Source organism: Dipodomys spectabilis, unplaced genomic scaffold (assembly GCF_019054845.1).
Source record: "Dipodomys spectabilis isolate Male_0828 unplaced genomic scaffold, ASM1905484v1 ptg000209l, whole genome shotgun sequence".
Lineage (NCBI taxonomy): Eukaryota > Metazoa > Chordata > Mammalia > Rodentia > Heteromyidae > Dipodomys > Dipodomys spectabilis.
The window spans coordinates 997,652-1,020,275 of NW_024870886.1; the positions used below are offsets into that span (position 1 = coordinate 997,652).

At 38.3% G+C, this 22,624-nt stretch overlaps 1 pseudogene; it reads right to left on the minus strand.

Annotated features, from left to right (window-relative positions):
• The window catches only part of LOC122122428, a 267,246-nt pseudogene that overhangs the window by 202,489 nt on the left and 42,133 nt on the right, over positions 1-22,624 (minus strand).

The following is a 22,624-nucleotide window of genomic DNA, read 5'->3' on the forward strand; positions in this document are numbered from 1 at the left end:
AAACACCACATTACAGGTGCTGCTGCTGATTAAAGTCAGAGAGGAAGTGGCTTTTGAAGTCTGGCCTCATAAAATATAAGACTCACTTTATTTACTACTGATCTCCCAGCAATTAAAATGTCATTGCCAAGAGATCAAATACAGCCGTCTTTATATAGCTGTGAGAGACTGGCTCCAAGAACCCCCCATGGGCAGCCAAATCTACACTTGCTCAAGTCATCTACATAAGAGTATAGAGTTCGCATCTAGCCTATCCATATCCTTCTGTGTACTTTAAATCATTGTAATATGACATAATCATTAATTCTTAATCGTTATTATATAGTATATTCTTATGGTTACTAATTTTAACAATTGTTTCACTATACTGTCCATCCATCACAGACCTTGCTACAGTTTTGATCTACCACTGGTTCATTCAATATATACATATGTAAAGGGCTGACTGTATTTGATAAGACTTGTAATAACTTGATTTTTTAATCAATCATCCTTCAATCTTACCAATTGTTCAAGAAACTTGGAAATGAAATTTAAGTGAATAGCTATTATACAACATTAACTTTTTTTTGTTGATTGGTCATAGGGCTTAAACTCAAAGCCTGGGCACTATCTCTGAGTTCTTTTGCTCACGGCTAGCACTCTACCACTTTGAACCACGGCATAACTTCTGATTTTCTGGTGGTTAATTGGATATAAGAGTCACTCAGGGACTTTTCAGCCTGGGTTGACTTCAAACTGTGATCCTCAGATCTCAGCCTCTTGAGTAACTAGGATTATAAGCATGAATCACTGGTCCCCAGCAATTTTTTTCTTTAATGCCACTTTCCAGAGGTGAATTTTCTTCTCAAACTTTGAGGGGGGTAGGGAGAGGGGGAGTGAGGGGGGAAGGGAAGGGATAGTAGGAGAAAAACAAAGGAGGGGGTAACAATGTTCAACAAGAAATGTACTCATTACTTCACTCATGTAACTGCAACTCCTCTGTACCACATCTTTACAATAAAATAAAATTTGAAAAATATTTACCTTAAAAAATGTTCCCTTGATTCCTTTCTTCTTGTTATTAATATTCACTCACTTTATTTTGTGGTTATTGTTAACTTTTTTCCTTGTTATCAGATACTGGCATATTTTCCTGCTTTACCAAATCCATTATTCTAAAAAGGATCCTATCACTTCTCTTGATTTACTGGGCAAGGCCATCAGTTACAATAGCTGTGCCTCACTGGAGGAGAAGCCTTTTGGAATCTCATTGCTGATTTAGCTTCCTATGATACAACTGATTTCCTTTAATCTCATTAGAGCTACATTGATACAAGGGTTCATAAGGACACCCATTTGCTGGCAATTCAATTTAAAATTAAATACACTTTGTTGTAAATTGTATTACTTTTAAACTACTGTATCCATTGTCTTTAATGACCCTATTATGCAGTTATGAAGGTAAACAGATTTCTTGAGTAAACATCAAATATATTCTGTTGACCACAGTGAGATGGTATGCCCAGCCTCTTTCTGTATTCTCTTGTCAAGAATTGTAAGGCACTCAGAAATATGTTTAAAAAAATTAATCTAGGTAATTATATACTACATTCATAATTACAATCTGAAAGAAGAGGGAAAAAAAGAAAAGAAAACACAGTTCCCGGTTACAATCCTACTTTTTTTTTGTAATTAAAAGTTTTCTAAAAATAACTTCCTTAAATTTAAAAGGAATACAATGGTTATCAAAAGAGTAAGGCACTTGGGACCTAAATAACATCTAGTAATTTGAGTTCTTTTAAAGTAATTGCATTCTAGGTCATGAGACAGGGCTGACATTAGATCATATCTACCTTCGGTCTCAAGGTCATCTCATCTTCCTGGTTCTCCCTAATACAGTGCACTTGTTAATTTCATGTTATATTAACCCACCAAGGGTTGGTTCTTGAACTCCTTTTGGGTACCAAAATCTGTAGATGCTCAAGTCCCTTATACATAGCCTCATGTTGAACAGAACATGTGCACGTCTTGTGTACTTTGAAGACTCTTCCCATGATTTATAATACCTAATACAAAGCAAATGCTCTAGAAATAGTTGTTATACTGTATTGCTCAAGGGAAGGGCAAGAAAAAGGCTATACATGTTCAGTACAGAAATAAGACTTTCTTTGGAAGGTATTTCATTTATTGAGTCATGAGTATGAAAAGCACAGAACTAGCTGCATTGGCATTTTGCTTTCCTTGTTCTTGCTTTGTTTTGTTTTGTTTTGTTGTCAGTGATGCATCTTGAACTCAGGGCCTGGGAGCTGTCCCTGAGTTCTTTCATTCAAGGCTACCACTCTACCACTTTGAACCACAGAGCCACTTCTGGTTTTCTGGTGGTTAATCAGAGATAAGAACCTCATAGACTTTTCTGCCTGGGCTGGCTTCAAACCACCATCCTCAGATTTCAGCCTCCTAAGTAGATAGGATTATAGGCGTTTAGATGCAGGTTTTGTATGTTTTAAAAAGATGTGTTGGTAACTTATAAAAAATGTTCCCATGGGAAGATTTCTTTGGGTCTGGCTTACTTCACTTAATATGATTTTTTTCAAGTCTTTCCATTTCCTAGCAAATGGGATGGTGTCATTCTTTCTGATGGAAGCATAGAATTCCATTTTATATATATATACATATACATATATATAAATCATATTTTCTTAATCCATTTATCTACTGAGGGGCATCTAGGTTGGTTCCATATCTTAGCTATGGTGAATAATGCTGTTATAAACATAGTTATGCTGGTAGCTTTAGTATGTCCTTGTTTGTGATCATTTGGGTAAATGACCAGAAGTGGGATTGCTGGCTCATAGGGGAGCTCTACTTTAGTATACATCTAGGATAATCTTATCAGATGAGCAGAAGAGCTCAAAAGTATGTATATATGACTATACAAGATAATGTCAAGTGAAATGAACCCCAAGATATGGACACAAGAGGGGTTTTTTTGTTAGTGTTTTTAATGTACTATATGCTTTTGTTGCTTCTTTTGAATATTCCTTCCCCTATGGTATATCCCTTGTTGTCACTGTATTTGATTTTGGTACCCTGAATCTTGTATATACATTTATCTAATTTGGGAAGGGGAAGGGGAATAATAAAATGCTGAAACAAGAACACAGGTTGACACATTGTAACAATGATACTCACAAAACACTATGTTGGAAATGAACTTTACAACTTTGCGGGTGGGGGAGGAATGGAGGAGGTGGGGGAAGGAAGGGATAGTAAGAGAAAAACAAAGGAGAGGATAACAATGCTGGACAAGAAATTTACTCATTACCTCATTCATGTAACTGTGACCCCTCTGTACAACATCTTTACAATAAAATGAAATTTTACAAAATCTTCCCAATGGCTTGCAGTCCAGACAAAGTATCCATGAACAAATTGACCTCTATTCTTCATAGTCAGTAGATGCGTTTTTTAATACACAACAAAACTAACCCTGTAAACATTTATACCCTTCAGTTTCTACCCTGTGTATTATAGGCACTTTTTCTACCACCTAATTTTTAGGTATTGCCTAGAGTTTCATTCTCAAAGCCTACCATAAGCTACTTCAATGAATCTTTTATTGTTGGATATTGAAATTGGTTCCTATTTTTCACTATGTTGCATTAGCCTTTCACTAGCTCTCTCATCTATATAGTCTTGAAGACCTCTCAGACCATTTCCAGTCTTCTCGTTAGAAGCTCTGGCCTGGGGAAGGATGCTATTCTACCCTGCACTGTTGTCAAGCTACATGTTGAAATGATGCTTTCGTGATGGAGGACCCTGTCTGCAAGGACTCTTCTGTCAGATACTAAATAGTTCTCACAGGCAGGCAGGTCCCACTTGAGTGGACGTCTTATCGGCATGCTAAATGGAGTTGCAGTTATAGAAAAGGGCATGAATAAGCTTTAGGGTTTACAGAAAGTTGTCTTGGTCCCACCATTGCTGACATTTTGAATCAGACACTTGTTTGTTTCAGAGCCTGTCCTGTGACTTGGATATCATTTAGAAGAATTTCATCCTACCTTACACTCACTAAATAACACCACTATCCCATTTAATCCCAGCTGGGACAATCAAAAAGTTCACCAGCTATCACCAAGTATCCCATGTGGACAATATTGACCACTTTTGAGAGACACTGGTTTTCTTAGTATGAAATGGCATTTACCAAGTAGTAAGCATGCACAGAGTGAGTCATTCAAACACATTGTATTTTGTATGTTATTGTGCAAGCATCAGGGCTTGAACTCAAGAACTGGCACTTGTGTCATTCTTATCTGGCTATGTCCACTCATAAGTGGAACTCTACCATTTGAACCCCACCTCCACTTCTGGCTGCTAGTTACTTGGAAACAATAGTCTAGTCTCTTAGGCTTGTCTTCCTGGACTGGCTTACAACCTTGATCCTCTGATTTTAGCCTCCTAAGTAACTAGGATTACAGTTGTGAGCCACCAGCACTCTGCCATCTTGTATTTTTTTTTATCTCATTCAACCTGCCCTTGCAGCAGTCCAACAAAGTATGAGCATTTCTGATTAACTGAGGAGCAACTGATGCTAAAGAATGTTGACTAGGGGTTGGGAAGTTGGCTCAGTGGTAGAGCGCTTGCCTTGCATGCCTGAGGCCCTGGGTTCGATTCCTCAGCACCACATAAGCAAAAAGAAAAAAGCTGGAAGTGGTAATGTGGCTCAAGTGGTAGAGTGCTATCCTTGAGCTGAAGAGCTGAGGGACAACACCCAGGCCCAGAGTTCAGGCCCCACGACCGGACCCCCCCAAAAAAAACAAAGAATGTTGACTAGTCACATGGGAAGGATAATTTTTATATGCTTTTTATTGTAAAAATACTGTACAGAAGGGTTACATGAGTAAGGTAATGAGTACATTTCCTATTAAGCATTGTTACCTCATCCTTTGTTTTTCCCCTACCATCCATTCCCACCCCACCTCCCCAACTCCTCCCTTCCCCCCTCCCCTGCCCCGAAGCTGTGAAGTTCATTTTCAACATAGTGTCTTGTGCATCTCATTGTTACAATGGGTCAACCTGTATCCTTATTTCAGCATCTTTTCATTTCCCTTCCCCTCCCCAAATTAGAAAAATGTATATACAAGATGCAGGGCACCAGAATCAAATACAGAGAATACAGGGGTTATACTGTGGGGGAAGAATATACAAAAGAAAAAAATCACATAGTACATTATAACTATGTTAAACACAATAGCAAGAAAGAAAAAATCACTTGTGTCCCTATCTTAGGGTTCATTTTGATTAACATCATCTGATATGGTCATATAAGCCAGGCCCAAAGAAATGTAGGTCCCATGGTTTCCCTTATTTGCAATAACTAGTGTATGTCTAGGACAAGCAGGAAAGGATAATTCTTAATGTTCAAAGTAAGACTATCACAGCAAGCTGCCTCTGAACCTACATATGCTGCTGCTACATAAGAGGAAGTGATGATCATATCCACTTCCAGAAGTCCTTGCATGGCCCAAAGATGTTGTCATTTTCTAAGAAAAAATTTTTAAAAGATACCTTTACACTCTGTGTTATACTACCATGGATTAGATACCCCATTACCAAACACCATATGAATAAAGGGACGCAAATATATCCCAGGATAATGTATGGTCCTAGCTTCCAAAAACTGTGACTTGTCAGGTAAATCAAAGCAAGGATGTCTATCATCTATAATCAGCCCTTACTTAATTCATACACACACACACACACACACACAGCATCAAATCTAACATTAAGGTACAAACCTCTTCAATGTTTTGTTAGTTTCTAAAGATGACCTAGGAATATCTTGGCTGACTCCTTCCCCTTCAAATTCTGAGTCCTGTATAAAAGAAAATAGAAGTGAAATAAAATTGGTTAAAAGCACGCTTGAAATATCAATTAAAATTAGCTTTTTCTTCAACTAGGATATGATGATCCTCAGAGAATACACCTTTGAATCATACCTTTAGAATCATATCTTTAATATCAACCTTATATTGTTACTGATTTTTTTCTCACTTGCTTACTTACATCCTTTCCAGAACCATAGAGCAGAAATACTTACTAGATACTAACATAACTCTTTTCTCTCTCCATTCCCCCCTCTGTCTCTGTCTCTGTCTCTCTCTGTCTGTCTCTGTCTCTGTCTGTCTCTGTCTCTGTTTCTCTCTCTCTCTCTCTCTCTCTCACACACACACACACACACACACACACCACATTCCACATTATACATTCCATATAATGGCTTGGGTTTAGAACATGTAAATGGCATGAGGTTACACTGTAAAGTATGTTCATAATTTTAGTTATATAATTTATCATCCAATCCATGGCATTTGGAATGGAATACATTTATGTAAGACAATTGACATGACCCAGGACTAATTCATGCAAACCATAATGTATAGAAACTCTATAAATAAATCTACTAATAATATTCTTGAAAATGTGATGAGAGGGTCTCATTTGGACAACTATTAGCAAAATCAGTGAACGTGATTGACTGGGGGTGAGCAGGAGAGAAGGGGGGCAGGCTGCCATCCTTATTATTAACCTAAGTTGTACAACCTAATCTCAAAAAAAACAACACAACAGCATTTCTACTGTGTGCTTCTCATCACACAGCTCAGTCCTAGTATGGAGCAGGAGGCAACTAGACAAAGCTATGAGTAACGAGAGGCTGGAATCACAGCTCCATTAACAGCTATGAAATCCAGACAAGAGGTATTGGTTGTTCTTCAATACTCTCAAGGTCTGGCTTTGAAAAAGCAATACTGGACTCAATATTCTGGTCCTTCCTTTTCGTTATGACCTTATTTGATTATAATTGCTTATGAATATTAATTATACATATTGGTTTTCCCTATGTCATTTTCATATGTTTCCTTCCTTCCTTTTTCCCTTCTTTGATTCCCTCCTCTTTTCTTGTTGTTTGATTTTTTTTAACTTCCTTGTGGTACTGAGGATCAAATCCTGGGTAAACATTTTCCCAACGAGCTACATCTCCAACCCTGAACCTTTAAAAGCAAGAAACCAAAACTTTGCATCTAGTTTTCCCAGACTGTTTTCTGCCAGTAAAATTTAGGGGATCCAAATATTTCTTCATTTTATTTTCTCTCTGTTCCTTTTAATCCAAGCAGGAAATTGTCCTGCTTATATAATTTGTTTTAAAAGCTTTATGAGTTTTCCGTGAGTCTTATAGGAGCTCACTTCATTAGATGAAAGCAAAAACTACAAAAGCCATCAAAGTATGGTTTTCCAGCAGGGTGTCTGTGGCTCACACCTATAATCCTAGCTACTCAGAAGGCTGAGATCTGAGGATCCCAGTTCAAAGCTAGACCAGGCAGTAAATTCCATGAGAATTTTATCTCCACTTAACTACCAAAAAGCTGGAAATGGTGCTGTATGTGGCTCAAAGCAGTAGAGCACTAGCCTTGAACACAAAAGCTCAAGGACAATGCCCAGGCCCTGAGTTCACCCCTCAGGACCAGCACACACACACACACACACAAATCTTTTGGATTCCAACTACAAGGAGCTTGTAGTTGGGCTTTCTAAAGAGCCTATGCTGTCTGATTGACAGTAATTTGGGTACATCCTTAACCTCTTTAGCATTCCCAGGTCTCCATGAATGCTACCCTGTGGAATTCCTTTAATACTCCTGAGATTTTCACAAATGATTTGGCTTGGCTTCTTCCTGGAACCATATTTTCCTGGGATTGGATCTTAGGGGTCAGAAGTTATTTCTTCATTGTAAAGTGATTTGCCTTCTGGAAGCTGAGAGTTTTCTGAAACATCAAGTCTTGACTCATTTTAACAGTCCTTCCTTTGCCTTTCTTCATTTGCCTTTTTCAGTCAGTAGCAAGAACAATCCAGGTGGCACTTAGAGTCCACAGGGTTCCAATGTCCTTAGTTGACACAACCAATTCATGGGATGCATTATCTAGTCCCATATAACTGCAGACAGAGAGTTGTTCAACTGTCTGAAGCTCCATACTAAACACCTTCTCTCCATGTTTTCTATCCATGTATGTTTTGCTCACTTTCCCACAAGCCCTTACCTTCTTTGCAAAGTTTGTGAGGATTAGAGTAACATTGTCAGGTCTTCAGCCCACTCCGCCCAAAATTATTTTGTGCTTTCAATATTTCTCAGAATTTGGGGGTTATCATGGCAATATTCTACTTCTAGGTCCATGATCTATGAAAAACACATTCTAAGACTACCGTCTGAAACTTGACATAAGAATGACCCTATATATAGTACATGTTATATGTTTTCCCCCTTACATCTATACCTATGAATTTATAAATTAGGCACAGTAAGATTAACAACAGTAATAAAATGGAATACTTATACCAGTAAACTATAATAAGAGAGTTATGCCAATGCGGTGTTTCTCTTATTTCTGGAATTTTCCACTTTAGGATTTTCAGGCACAGCGGAGTACAGATAACTGCAATCACAGAAGACAGAACGGTGCATAAAATGAAACTACAATGTACCTACTGCCTCTCATTTCTTTATCTGAAAACCTGATCTTTTAAAACAGCAAATGTGTACAATTAGACACAATTTCTTAGGCTCACAAAATGGAATAACTTAGTGGGTCTCTCATGAGTCTACAAGCAGGAAGTAAGTGTTGTCCTTGGTCATCTCAAAGTCAAATAAAGTTAATGTCAGCTTCCAGTTTAACCACATGCTTGCTAGCCTCCACTCATTGCTGAGTGTTGGGAGAGGTTTTGGTTCCCCTCATGTAGCTTGTCCATGGGCTACTCAAGAGACAGCAGCTTCTTCTTCCAGAGTGAGAAAAGGGACCATTAAAATAGAAGGTCTCATACATATCCATTAGAAAAGGACAGGAAAATCTGAAGTGTTGGCATTGAGAGATTTCACAAGGCAAATATCAGCTACAGGCTTCTTGTATCTGAATGGGCCTATTGTTTTTGGATGTTCAGGAAGTTCTCTGCCAGAATTTTATTCAATATATTCCCTATCCCTTTAGCTTCCCTTGACCCTCATCAATACCTACTAGCCTTAAATTAGGTCTTCTGATTGAGTCCTGAAGTTCCAGCAAGCACATTTCTTGGCTTTGTTTTGAAAATTTGTTCTTTCTCTGTATATCTAGTCTTTGATTCCAGAGACTCTGTCTTCTACTTTGTCTAACCTGCTATCAAGACTTTCTACTTTTTTTTTCTTCCCCTGACTTCTAATTGATTATTTTCATAGCTTCAATCTGTTCATTGAAGCTTTCTTTTCAGTTGTATATGGACTTCTTCCTTGATTTTATTATCTATGTTGATTTATCTCATATTCTTTAGCTGAGTGACTACTTTTTTCATTGGACTACCTTTGCTTCTTTTAGAATTCCTTTAGGTTTCTGTTTGTGGACTCCATGAATTCCTCTAACAATCTTTGGTTAGTCTCATCAAACTCTTGCATAGTCTTATGCAGGCTTTCTAACTTTTCATTTAACATATATATCAGCAGTGATTTTAAATATATATTTTTTGGGGGGGTCTGGTAGTGGGACCTGAACTCTGGGCCTGGGTGCTGTCCCTCAGCTCTTTTAGCTCAAGGCTAGCGCTCTACCACTTGAGCCACTGCGCCACTTCCGGCTTTTTTCTTGTTGCTCATGTGGTGCTGGGGAATCGAACCCAGGGCCTCATGTATACAAGGCAAGTGCTCTACCACTGAACCACCTCCCCAGCCCCTGATTTTAAATATTTTGAGAACCATCTTTTAGATCTTTTATTGGTTACTCTTTGCCTTTTTGTTTTGTATAGGAGTTGAAGTTCCTTGATTTGCCATTTTTCTTGAGTTTCTATGATTTGGTCTGCCCTTTTGGAAACAAAAGCAAGTCTAAAACCACAACAGAACATTATTTAAAGTCAAAGTTAATATAGTTTGATACTGGCACAAGAATAGGCCTGAGGATTAATAGAATAGAAGACCAAGAAATGAACCCACAGACCTATAGTCATATAATATTTGATAAGGGAGCCAAAAACACAGGAAGAAAGATAGCATCTTCAACAAATGGTGCTGGCAGAATTGGCTATACACTATATGCAGAAAACTGAAGTCAGATCTTTATATATCATCCTGCACCAGAATCAACTATAAAGGGATCAAAGACCTCACTGTAAGATCAGATACCCTGAAAATATTATCAGAAGAGCTGGGGGAAACACTAAGGCACAGGTAGAAACTTCCTAAGTAAAGATACAGAATCACAACAAATCAAAGAAAGAATAGATTAATGGGATTGCATCAAACTGAAGAGTTTTTGCATAGCAAGGGACATAGCTAGCAATATAAATAGAAAGTCCATAATATGGGAGAAAATCTTTATTAGCTATGCATCAGACAAGGGCTTCATATATAAAATATACTCAGAGCTCAAAAAATTAAACCTCCCAAAAGCAGATCCTCAAAGAATCAGCAACCCAATTGATAAATGGGCTAAAGAATCAGAGAGACTTCTCTGAAGAAGAAAAAAGAATGGCCAATAGACACTTAAATAGATGGTTGACATCTCTGGCCATAAAAAAATGCAAATCAAGACTACATTGAGATTCCACCTGACCCAAGTTAGAATGGCCATTATCAAGAAAACTAACAATAATAGATGCTGGCATATTTGGTGCCAAAAAGGAATACTACTACACTGTTAATGGGACTGTAAACTTATTCAACCACTATGGAAAGCAGTATGGAAGTTCCTCAAAAGATTAAACAGAGCTTCCTTATTACCCAGCAATCCCCTCCTGGGCACTTACCCAACTGACCACAAACAAGGCTATATTAAAGCCACCAGCCACAAACATGTTCATTGTAGCATAGTTTTCCATAGCCAAGATATGGAATCAACCCAGATGCCTTTCAGTGGATGAATGGATCAAAAAAATGTGATATATATATATATATATATATATATATATATATATATGGAATTCTGTGCTTCCATCAGAAAGAATGACATTGCCACATTTATAAGGAAATAAAAAGACTTGGAAAAAAAATCATACTAAGCAAAGTAAGCCAGAGCCAAAGAAACATAGGCTTCAGGGCTAGGAAGGTGGCTCAGTGGTAGAGCGCTTGCCTTGCATGCTTAAGGCCCTGGGTTCGATTCCTGAGCACCACATAAGCAAAAAGAAAAAAGCCAGAAGTGGTGCTGTGGCTCAAGTGGTAGTGTGCTAGCCTTGAGCTGAAGAGCTGAGGGACAGCGCCCAGGCCCAGAGTTCAAGCCCACGACTGGACCCCCCCCCAAAAAAAAGAAAGAAACACAGGCTTCATAGTTTCCCTCATTTGTAATAATTATAATGTGTCTATAAATTTGTAAGTAAACCCAATGGATAGTAAAAGACAAATGATTACTCTTGGACATGATTAATTAAAACATTCACACATTGAGACCAAAGGAGGATATTCTTAGGAGAGGATCACAAGGACTCAATAGCTATGTGCATATGATCATATAAAATGATGATTATCAAAATTAACTCCAAGAAATGGAAGTAAAAGGTGTTTTTATTGTACTGTTTGTGGGGTTTTTTCTTCTTTCCTATTTTCTTTGGCTTATTCCTTTCTGTTGCTGCTTTTGATTTCTATTCTCTTTGTCCTGTATATAAGTTTATCTCATTTGGTGAGAAGGGGAAGCATACAAACAGCAGGACAACAGGTGAATCAATTCAGCAGTGAAACCCACTAGACACTATGTTGGAAATGAACTATACAACTTGGAGTGGGGGAGGAGTTAGAGGGGAAACCTGGGAGATAACGAAGGTGGCAGTGACACTGTTCAATAGGAAATGTACACATGACCTGATTTATGAAATTGTAACCCCCTCTGTACCTCACCTTTACAATGAAATTTTAACAGTCTATAAAAAAGAAAATATCAGCTATGTGTTATATATTGGGTTTGGCTTGCCTAAATAAGATTTCTTAGCCCAAGAAAGTCTTAAGAAAAATAGACAAAGCTGGGGGCTGATGACCCATACCAGTAATCCTAGCTACCCAGGATACTGAGATCTGAGAATCAGGCTTCTAAGCCAGCCACAGCAGGAATAGCTGTGGGACTCCTAATTCCAATTAGCCACCAAAAAGCCAGAAGTGGAGCTGTGGCTCAGTGGTAAAGAAAAGATAAAGGATAGTGCCTAGGCCCTGAGTTCAAGCCCCAGTACACACACACACTCTCTCTCTAACACTCTCTCTCTCACACACACACACATGCATGCATGTAAGTACACAATGAAGTACACAATGATATTCTCAAGCTCATCACATATTAATTTGTAATATTTGAGATTTCACAATAACAGTTCATAATTATAGATCACCCGTTCCAAGGGTGGAAAAAAGGGAGGAAGAAATATAGGAATATACAAAAGTATATAGTCACTAACTATAGTAACTAACAATATAAAGCCTCTAGTTCTGGAGGACGTGATAAATTCAACAAATAAATATGAGAAATAAATAAGAACAATGGCAAGTACAGCAAGTGCAACAATCTAAAGGATACTACAGAGAATAATTTTAGGCAACAAAATTGTGACTAAGTGTAGCCAGAGAAGCCAGTGACTTATGAAATGAGTCCTGAAAAAAAGAATTTAGTCATGCAAACAATGGAAGAAACAGACAGTTCTAAGCTGTGAGAGCAGCATGCACAAAGGCCCTGAGGTAGGATATAATTCTGCATATTTGAAAAACTGAAGGAAGATAAGTGTGACCTAAATATAGCCACCAGGGGAGACCAATGAAAAACAAGGTTGGAAACCCAAGCAGAGCCAGATCCTGTTGGACCTGCAGATGGACAAAATTGGCCAACTTACAGGCTAGAAGATGAGAAGCCATGTGTGCCTCTGATTGGGTCACACAAACATGAACCAGAGGATATTCTGGATACAACAGCTGAGATTGGAACACATATTGGATACAAAATAAAATGCCATGGATTTATTAACTCTTGATGCTATTTTAACCATGTTCTTATTTTTTGATGCATTTACCAGGTATTCCTTTTTTTAACTCACTTTGAATGCCTCATACAAAGCTAACATGCCCATTTCTGATTTCCCTGCTCTGAGGCATGTCCAGTGAGACTTCTAGAACTTTCTTGTTGAACACCTGTATGGATTTCTTCACAGGCCACTGGTAGAACTGGTCAATTAAAGGAACCAGAAGAAAAAAGTATCTTACTTTAGGCTTCACCCGTCAAGTTTTTTGTTTTTTGGAATGAGTTTGAAATCATCAGAGCCAAATTAATACTTTAGCACATTTTACTGGTTTTTATTTGAAACAGTATCTTATTATAAAATCCACCTGAACTCAAACTCATGATCCTCTCCTTCATTCAGCCTCCACAGTGATTGGATTAAAGCATACAACACAATGTGTGGATCTAGAACATCTTTGTAAAATATAACTTTCAAGAAAAAAAAATTACACACCATTATCTCCTAAGCATGTTCTCTAATTGTATTTTCTTTATAGATGCTACTTAGTTATAAAAAATGGAAAGTAAATAAATATAAAGTAATTGTTACAATGGTTACTCTGATACTTTCAAAGCTCTTCATTGGAGCTGGGGGCATAGCTAGAGTGGTTAAACATCTGCCTAGCAAGTGTAAAGTCCTGAGTTCAAACTGAAGTACCATCAATAATAATAATAGTAATAAAAAATAATAAAAGTTTCCTCATGACCCCGGAAAATTTGTTAGATTTGTAGTGGTATCTTTGGAGCAGTACAATCAGATAGTTCAAAATTAGTAACTTCTTCCGAAAAATAATGTAAGAGCCTCAATGCTGGATCATCTGTTTGTTTGTTTATTTCAGAAAATATTTAGGATCTTATATTGCTATATGATGCACAATATTTTTAAAAACTTAAAAATCATAAACTATTGTTATCTATATTGCATGGATCTTCCTCCTGCATATTAATGAATTATCAACACTGTTTATATAAATTTCAGCTCACATTTCTGAGCTGGGGGGAAAAAAAGCCAAAGAGAGGTTGCATCATATGTAGAAAATGGCATTTAGAAAAGTGGCTCATGCTTGCAATCCTAGCTACTAAAGGTGATATCTAAGGATCATGGTTCAAAGCCAGCCTGGGCAGTTAAGTCCATGAGATTCTTTTCTCCAATTAAACAGCAAAAAAAATCCCTGAAAGTGGAGGTATGGCTCAAGTAGTATATCAACAGTAAGCAAAATAGCTAAGGGGTTGTGCCCCAATCCTGAGTAGAAGCCCCAGTATAGGCAGAAAAAGACAAAAGGCAAGTTGCTTGGACAGTTTTCTTAATATTTATGTAGTTTTTCCTCTGAAAGAATAAGTATAAGTGGGTCAAACATATGAATTACTGATTTTGGCAGTATATCTGTATCTCTTTGCAGTGAGTCATTCTTCTGAAAGTATCCTTCATATTTTTCATTATATAGTGTATTAGAATTCTTCCAAGCAGGAACTTGATATTTGCTGGGGATAAGCAAGTTGGTAGCCTAACTTGGTTGTCTTAACTATTGAGATTGTTAATGTAAAACAAGAATTGCAAGGAAACTTCTGGTATGGAATGTTGATGATTTAAATAAACAACTGAAATTATGAAGCAAGATGAACAGAAGAGGAAAAAGGGATTCTTCACAATCATTGGTGAAGATGATTTTTTTTTCACAGAACTAAGTAAAATCCCAAAGAAACTCTCTGGCATGTTGACTAAATGCATAAGGATCCCTTTTTGTAGCAATAAATAGAATTTAAATAACAAATGCTGGTGATGATGTAGAGGGAATTGAACCTTTATACACTGGTGGTGGGAACATAACTTAGTTCAGCCACTGGAAAATCAATGTAGAATTTCCTTAAAAGAACTAAAACTAGAACTCCCTCACAATTGTGTTATATCACTCTTTGGCATTTATGAGAAGGAATTTAAGTCAACCTGCAATAGAGATGCTTGATCGCTTTTGTTTGTCACAGCACTACTCACAATAGCCAGGCTACAGCATCAGCATTGGTACCAGGAACCGATCAAAGAATACAGGTAAATACAGCATATACACACGATAGAGTACTATTCAGTCACAAAGAATGAGATTTGGCCATTTGCAGGAAAATGGATGGAACTGCAAGTGAAATAATCCAGATTCAGAGAGACAAATGTCACTTATCTCTTATGTGTAGAATATAGATTCAAACAAAACAAAAATAAGGACTTTAATATAAAAGAGCTATTCTTTTGTGCAAGAACCTGGTAAGAGAGCTAAAGAAGAAGGTGAAGGACAAAAAACATAATAAGATATACTAAAAAACTGCAAAGAGGGGTCTAAGGTATAAGGAAGAGTAACAGATGGGGTAAAACATGACCAGAGTAAGTCTATATATACATGTATATGTATATATATTCACATGAATATATGTATATATGCATTGTATACATGTATATATATGAGTATATATAGTATATATGTACATGTGTATATACATGTTTTGTGATATATATGTATATATTATTATACACGTTATATATGTTATATGTGTATGAGTGTTACATATGTGTACATGCATTGTATGTGTATGTGTTATTGTGAAATTGATACATATGTGTGTATACATATATATGTATAGATATCATTAAAAAACCCATTGTACATACATTTTTATAAAGAGAGAATCAACTAAGAAGGAGGAGGAGGATTAAGGCATTGTGAAATCAGCCTCTGCTAGGTCACACAGAAAGAAATGACATAGCTCCAGTCTGAATTCTAAGTTCCTGCATGATGTAGTGTCATGCAGACAAATCTCCTAAGGACCCCACCTATTGGACAGGTGGGCAAGTCCAGAGCCTAGGGTATAATCATGAAAATAGCAAAATAATTATAGCTTTCCTTTATATAGTACTTTACATCACTCACATACTTTTTTGTAGTTTCTCAAATTTGCCTTTCACAAAAAGATAAAATATGAAAGGCAAGCCATGTTCCCACCTCTTGTGGCTCTGAGCCACAAGAGAGGCCACAGTTTCATTCAAGATCATGCAATCAGAACATGACACAGCAAGACTCTTGTGCAAGTATTTTTTTTTGGGGGGGGGAGTAATGGTGCATTTTATTGTTAGGTATTTGCCCCATGGTAGTGAGCCCTTCTGTCTAGTTTATGTTTTTTAAACAATAAAGCAAAATGTCTTCAATTGCTTAACCTAAAGATAAAACAGTGAGTGATTTGCACAAGCTTTCTTTATTTTCTGGTTCAACCACACCCTCCTTACATCTGTAAATATATGGGGGCAGCCTCCTAAAGACAAGCCATTCCCCATAAAGCTATACCTTTATCTCTCCAGGTGGCATACTGCCAATGGAGAAAGACGGAGAAGGAGGCAGGAGTCTGTGCCTCATACCTGTAATCCTAGTAGCAGGCGAAGATCTGAAGATCATAGTTCCAAGCCAGCCCAGGCAGGAAAGCTCATGAGACTCTTACTGCAAATTAACCAGTGGAGCTATGGCCCAAATTATAGAGTGCTTTGCCTTGAGCAAACAAGAGGACAGAGCTTAGGTCCTAAGTTCAAGCTCCAGTCCTGGCATGCGCGCACACACACACACACACACACACACACACACAAGATGGAGAAAGAATACTCATCTAAGAAAACTGACAGCATATAATCAATATGAATAACTCATCTGAATATGTACTTCATAAAAAATTAACTCAGATCACAAGGTCAGTAATTTCAATCATTTCCCTGTGTACGCCATAAAGGTACCAAGATGAAAATAAAGCAAAATCTAATGTGTCACAAGCACAGTGGCTCATCAAATGATGATTATTAACATGTCCTTGACTCTCTCCTCCTAGCATTCCCTGTGCAATATTTTACCTAGGCTGTCTCTGTGTGTGTTGATATGACCTACACTGTCCAAACCTTCTCACAAGCTCTTAAACCCACCAGCCTTCCTCTTACTGCCTGAAGCACATTAATGACAGGCTGAAATTTCTTCCTGTACATGCTTAATTCTCACCAGATAACTAGTCCCAAAAATAAAAAAGAAGGAAAAAGGGTTCTATTTTTCTCCCTATACCGAAAATAAAAATAGATTATCTTATGTTCCTATCATTTCCTACCCTATCACAGCCTCTCTAAATGTGTTTTGATATTAAATTTGTTAATTGATTTCCTCTCAGTCAAAACAATGGCATCCTTAATAAATAACAAATAAGCAGACTCAACAGGCTTATGTCACATCCAGTTTCTGATTTAGTAGGCCATAACCTGAATGGAACTCATACCCTTTCCTTTCTCCTTTTTGGGTTGTTATTTTAGGCCAGGCATTTGCTAGGTAGGATATATTGAGTGGGAAGTACAAAGTTCCCCTTTCACGAGAATATTCTCTGAAAATCTAACCTACGATCTGTTTAGATCATTAATTGCCAGAGCAGAGATTTCTTCCATAAGATCTGAAGGAAAAGACCCACTGGATTTTACAAGGAGAAATGAAAGAAAATTCTTCATTTAAAATGAACGGAAGGCAGTGTCGAGGGCAAGGAGGCTTGTTCCTGGAACTCTGAAAGACTGTGTCGTGGCTGGGAAACGAAGGACAAAGGGTAGGCAGCAAAGTGTCAGGTCAAGTTGGAAAGCTGGCACAGCTCAGAGAACAGAAAGTCTTGAGTCTCTTTTGTGACTGTTTTGAGATTTACCTCTTCCTCATTCTCCCCCAAAATAATGTGACTGCAGTGATTGGTCTTTCTATGCCAACTACAGGCTTCGAGAAGGACAGGATGGAAAGGGGTACCAGGACAGCTGAGCAGCTGCACCAGTGGGACTGAATACCACTGAGGGATGGATAAAGAAGCCATAGTAAAGTGGTAAAAGAGAGAGGTCACAGCAACACTTAGCATGTGGATAGGTAGCACTGAGTGTTGATTTGGTTGGGGAAGAAACAAAATCTGGAAACAAAATCCAAGTTCTAGTTTGCCTGGCCACCTAGTGAATAGGATGGTGTCATTTTCAGTAAGATAAAGAATTTAAGAAAGCTGGGTGCTCAAGGCTCATGCCTGGATAGATAACTACTCAAGAGGATGAGAAGATCAAGGTTCAAAGACCACCTGGCTTGAGCCACACCTCCACTTCTATCTTTTTGGTGGTTAATCCTAGCTACTCAGGAAGCTGACATCGAAGAATCATGGATCAAAGTCAGCTCTGGCAGGAAAGTCTATGAGCCTCTTATATCTAATTAACACAGACTCAAAAAAAAAAAAAAATGGAAGTGGAGGTGTGGCTCAAGTGCAACACTGGTAAGCCATTAAAAAAAAGTTAAAGGATAGAGCCCAGGCCCCAAGTTCAAGCCTCAGTATTGGCACAGACACACACACACACACAGACAGACAGACACACACACACACACACTCGCACACACACATACAGTTCAAGAAGGAGTAATTCGATGTTAAAAAAAAAAAAAGACAAGAGAGGCATGCAAGACTTTTGCTTTACTTACATAAAAAGTCTCAAAAAGATATCCCATCCACCCTAAAACAAGTAAGCTGAAAATTTTACAAAAGTCATACGTTTGTGTTTTTTTTTTTATCCTATTTAAAAGCTAAGTGACAAGAAGTAGAGGTGTGGCTCAAGTGGTTGAACACCAGCCTCGAGCAACAAAGCTAAGCAAGAGTGGGAGACTCTGAGTTCAAGTGCTAAGGGCTAAGCTATGAAAAACAATTAAATAAAACAGAAACCACTGGTTCTCTCCTAGAAATGACAGACTGATGGTTGTATTCACTCTCCACGGAGAACTGGGAGTAGGTAAAAACTGGAAGAAGAATGCTACTAAATAGTTACTTACGTTTCTAAGGCTAACAATGGGCTACTATGAAGATTTTATGGTCCTAATTCCAGACAAGAAGAGGAAGAGGAGTATGAAGAAGAATGGGTAGCCACCAGCCAGTTATTTTTCTGTGTGTCTTCCCTAAGGGCTTAGAAAAAAATGAGAACAGGGAAACAGAGGAACAATTTTCCCCACAATGCAAGTGAAAACTGTTGGCTTAACTAAAGGCAGAAAACAACAATTCACAATCATACTTAATAGGATTCCATTGACTATCCTTTTCTCAATTCACCTGAAAGACAAATAAAAGCTAGCAAAATGTTGAAAAGCATTGCAGGTACCGTGAAACACCTTACTCTATTAGATAGTTCTAGAACAGCACACTCAAACAGCATGGAATATTGTATTTTCAAGGGTATATGGAATATTAAGTAAGGCACACTATATTCTACCTTCAAAGCAAGTTAGAATTAAATTTGAAAAAAAAAGAAGCGGGACTCTGGTGGCTCATATCTGTAATCCTAGCTACTCAAGATGCTGAGACTTGAGGATCAACGTTAAAGCCAGATTGGGCAGAAAAATCTGTGAGACTCTTGTTTATAATTAAGCACCAAAAAGCCAGAAGTGAAGCAGTGACTCATGTGGTAGACTGCCATCCTTAAGTGAAAAGCCCTGAAGTAAAGCCCCGAGAATTGACATACAAAGCGGGGAGGGTGGGGAGGGAAGATGAACATTATAGATAGTACACTTTTTATCACAATTGTATTAAATTGCCAATTACCAAGAAAATATCTAGAAAAATTGCTCAACTATTTGGAATTGAAAGAACATGTCGCTAAATAACCAATAGGTCAAAGGAGAAATTTAAAACATATTGGACTAAGTGATAATTAAAGTGTAACATATCTAAGGCACATGTAGCAAAGAAGAACTTGGAGCAATATTTTTTAGAGCAAGAACAGAACTTTATTTATTTAGCGAAGGAATTTAAAAAAAGAAAGAAATTAAAATACCAGACATGGAATATATAAGGCAAGAAATGTAGAAACACAAATTGCTTTGCTGTTCATAACAAGCAAACTCATAGCTATTTTTTAAACTTTATGGCAAAGGTAATATACAGAAGGCTTACAGTTACATGGGTCAGGTAATGAGAGTACTTACTTTAAACAATGTCACCCCTTGGGCTGGGAAGGTGGTTCAGTGGTAGAGCGCTTGCCTTGCATGCATGAGGCCCTGGGTTCAATTCCTCAGCACCACATAAGAAAAAAGCCGGAAGTGGCACTGTGGCTCAAGTGGTAGAGTGCTAGCCTTGAGCTGAAGAACTGAGGGACAGCGCCCAGGCCCAGAGTTCAGGGCCCATGACTGGACCCAAAAAAAACAAAAAAACAATTTCACCCCTTCCCTCATTCTCTACCAGTTTTTCCCCTCCCCTCTTCCCTCCCCCCAAAGCTATCTGATTACTTCTAGCATAGTGGCTAGTGGGTTTCACTGCTGAATTTGTTCACCCTTTGTCCTCATGTTTCTGTGTGGAGCAACATTTACAGCTGTTGATATCTATACAGAAAATGGAATGTACATCATTGAACATTACAAAAGAAAAAGGTAAATGAAACCTAAACTAAGACGAGTGTATCTTGCTCAATCACTTCCTTCTTTCTTACTTTTCCTTCTCTCCCTCCCCCTCCCTCTCACCTTCCTTCCTTCCTTTCTTCCTTCCTTCCATGATCAGAATTGAACCCAGGACCTAGTGCATGCTAGGCACATACTCTACCTTGAATTAGAACCCCAGCCCATTTGCTCTGTTTTGGGTGTTGGACTGCTAACAGCTTTCAAGCCTACCCATTTTTTTTTTAACACTGCAGGTGAACAAGCAAGTAAGAACCTCCAACTCTTTCTGTCTTGGTGCCAATGGGAACTTCTCCCTGCTAGCCGCTAAAGGCAATTTTAACAGCCAGGTCCCTTCAGTCTCCCATGCTTGGTCTCTCAAGCCATTTTGAGTGTATTTCTGAGCCCACCCTCCTGTGACCAGAGAACCTCCCACAGGAGTAAGATGCCATACCCTCCCAGAGTGGACATCAGTGGGCTCCACTCCACACCCATGGAGTGGCATAACAATAAGAAATCATGAAGATAAGGTTGAAAATTAATTTTTAAAGTGTCTTGAAGTAGTTGTACAAAGTGGCTTCCATTCAGCATGTCAGTTTTATAAGAACAATGCATCTTGATCAACATCTCTTTCATCTACCAAGTGAGTTTGAACAGTTTCATATATGAAGTATTAAATCAGTGGTTTTCAATCATGGAAGACAAATTCCCTCCAGACAATTCCAATTCCCTCTGCCATGTCTACCTCACCGCTTCCAAAAAGTCATTTCAGAATCACCCATAGAGCTGTTCCAGCCGTAATCCCCCTGGTGTTTTATACTGACCACTCCATCACCTCCAGTGTAAGCGGGGTCCTCTCCTAGATGAGAATCGGCTGAGAAGTGACCTGCTACCAACAGTGGAAGAAAGTCTTCTGAGTCTTACTCAGTGTTCTACAGTTGGACTACCACAAGCTGGGTAACAAAGAATACATTTGGCTTAGGGTTTTGAGGGCCTGGAATTTCAAGGTTGGAAGGCAGCATCTGGCAAGGTTCTCCTCTGTTGGTGACTATGAGCACAAATAAAAGGAGCTGGTCTAAAACGCTTCTCCTCCCACTTAGAAGTTACATTGTTCATTTGGGCCCCAACCTTAAGGCCTCAGTTAACCTTAATTATTCCCAAAGGTTCCACCTCTAAAAATCATAATCAGATTAAGTTTCCACACTTTTAATATCTCAAAGTAAGGATTAAATTTCAACACAAGTTTTGATGGAGATGTTCAACCTATAGCAATCTGCATTCTGGTAGGCTTTAGCTAGAAAGAATCACTGTTCCACAGGAATTAAACAGTTCTTCACAACACCAGTTGAGGAAAACGCATCAAATTGTCTGGAAAACTTGCTGAAAATCCAGATTTCTAGTCCCAACCATCTCAAAATCCATCCCTTAACATGTATGTGCACATCAGCTATTATAATGATTTTAGGGGCTGGGAAGGTGGCTCCGTGGTAGAGCGCTTGCCTTGCATGACTGAGGCCCTGGGTTCAATTCCTCAGCACCACATAAGCAAAAAGAAAAAAGCTGGAAGTGGCACTGTGGCCCAAGTGGTAGAGCGCTAGCCTTGAGCTGAAGAGCTGAGGGACAGCGCCCAGGCCCAGAGTTCAGGCCCCACGACCGGACCCCCCCCCCCAAAAAAAAAAGATTTTATTTTTCTATCATTTTTTTTGCTTTTTATTTACTTTTATTACCATTCATTTATGTATTTTAATTTAATTTTAGTGCCAAGGTGATGTACAGAGGGGTTACAGTTGCATAGTGAGGTAATGAGTACAGTTCTTGTCTAACGTTTCTACCCCTTCCCTCATTTTTCTCCCACTTTCCCTCCCTCCTGACTCCCCTTCTCCCCCAAGTTGTAAAGTTCATTTCCATCATAGTGTCTTGTTTTACAAAGGGATTCCAATTCCTCATGTCAGTTTGTGAGGACAATGAATGGTGATCAATATCACCCCTCTCCTCTCTCTCCCAACCCTACCCATATCTCAAGTTACCTAATTAAATTTCCATGTACATATATTATATTGAATATTATGACTGCATTTGCCCATCCTTCCTCTCTCCATTCATCTATTCCCTCCCCTTGACATAACATTCCCCTACCCAACACATATTCCAGCTTTGTGTTATTCATTT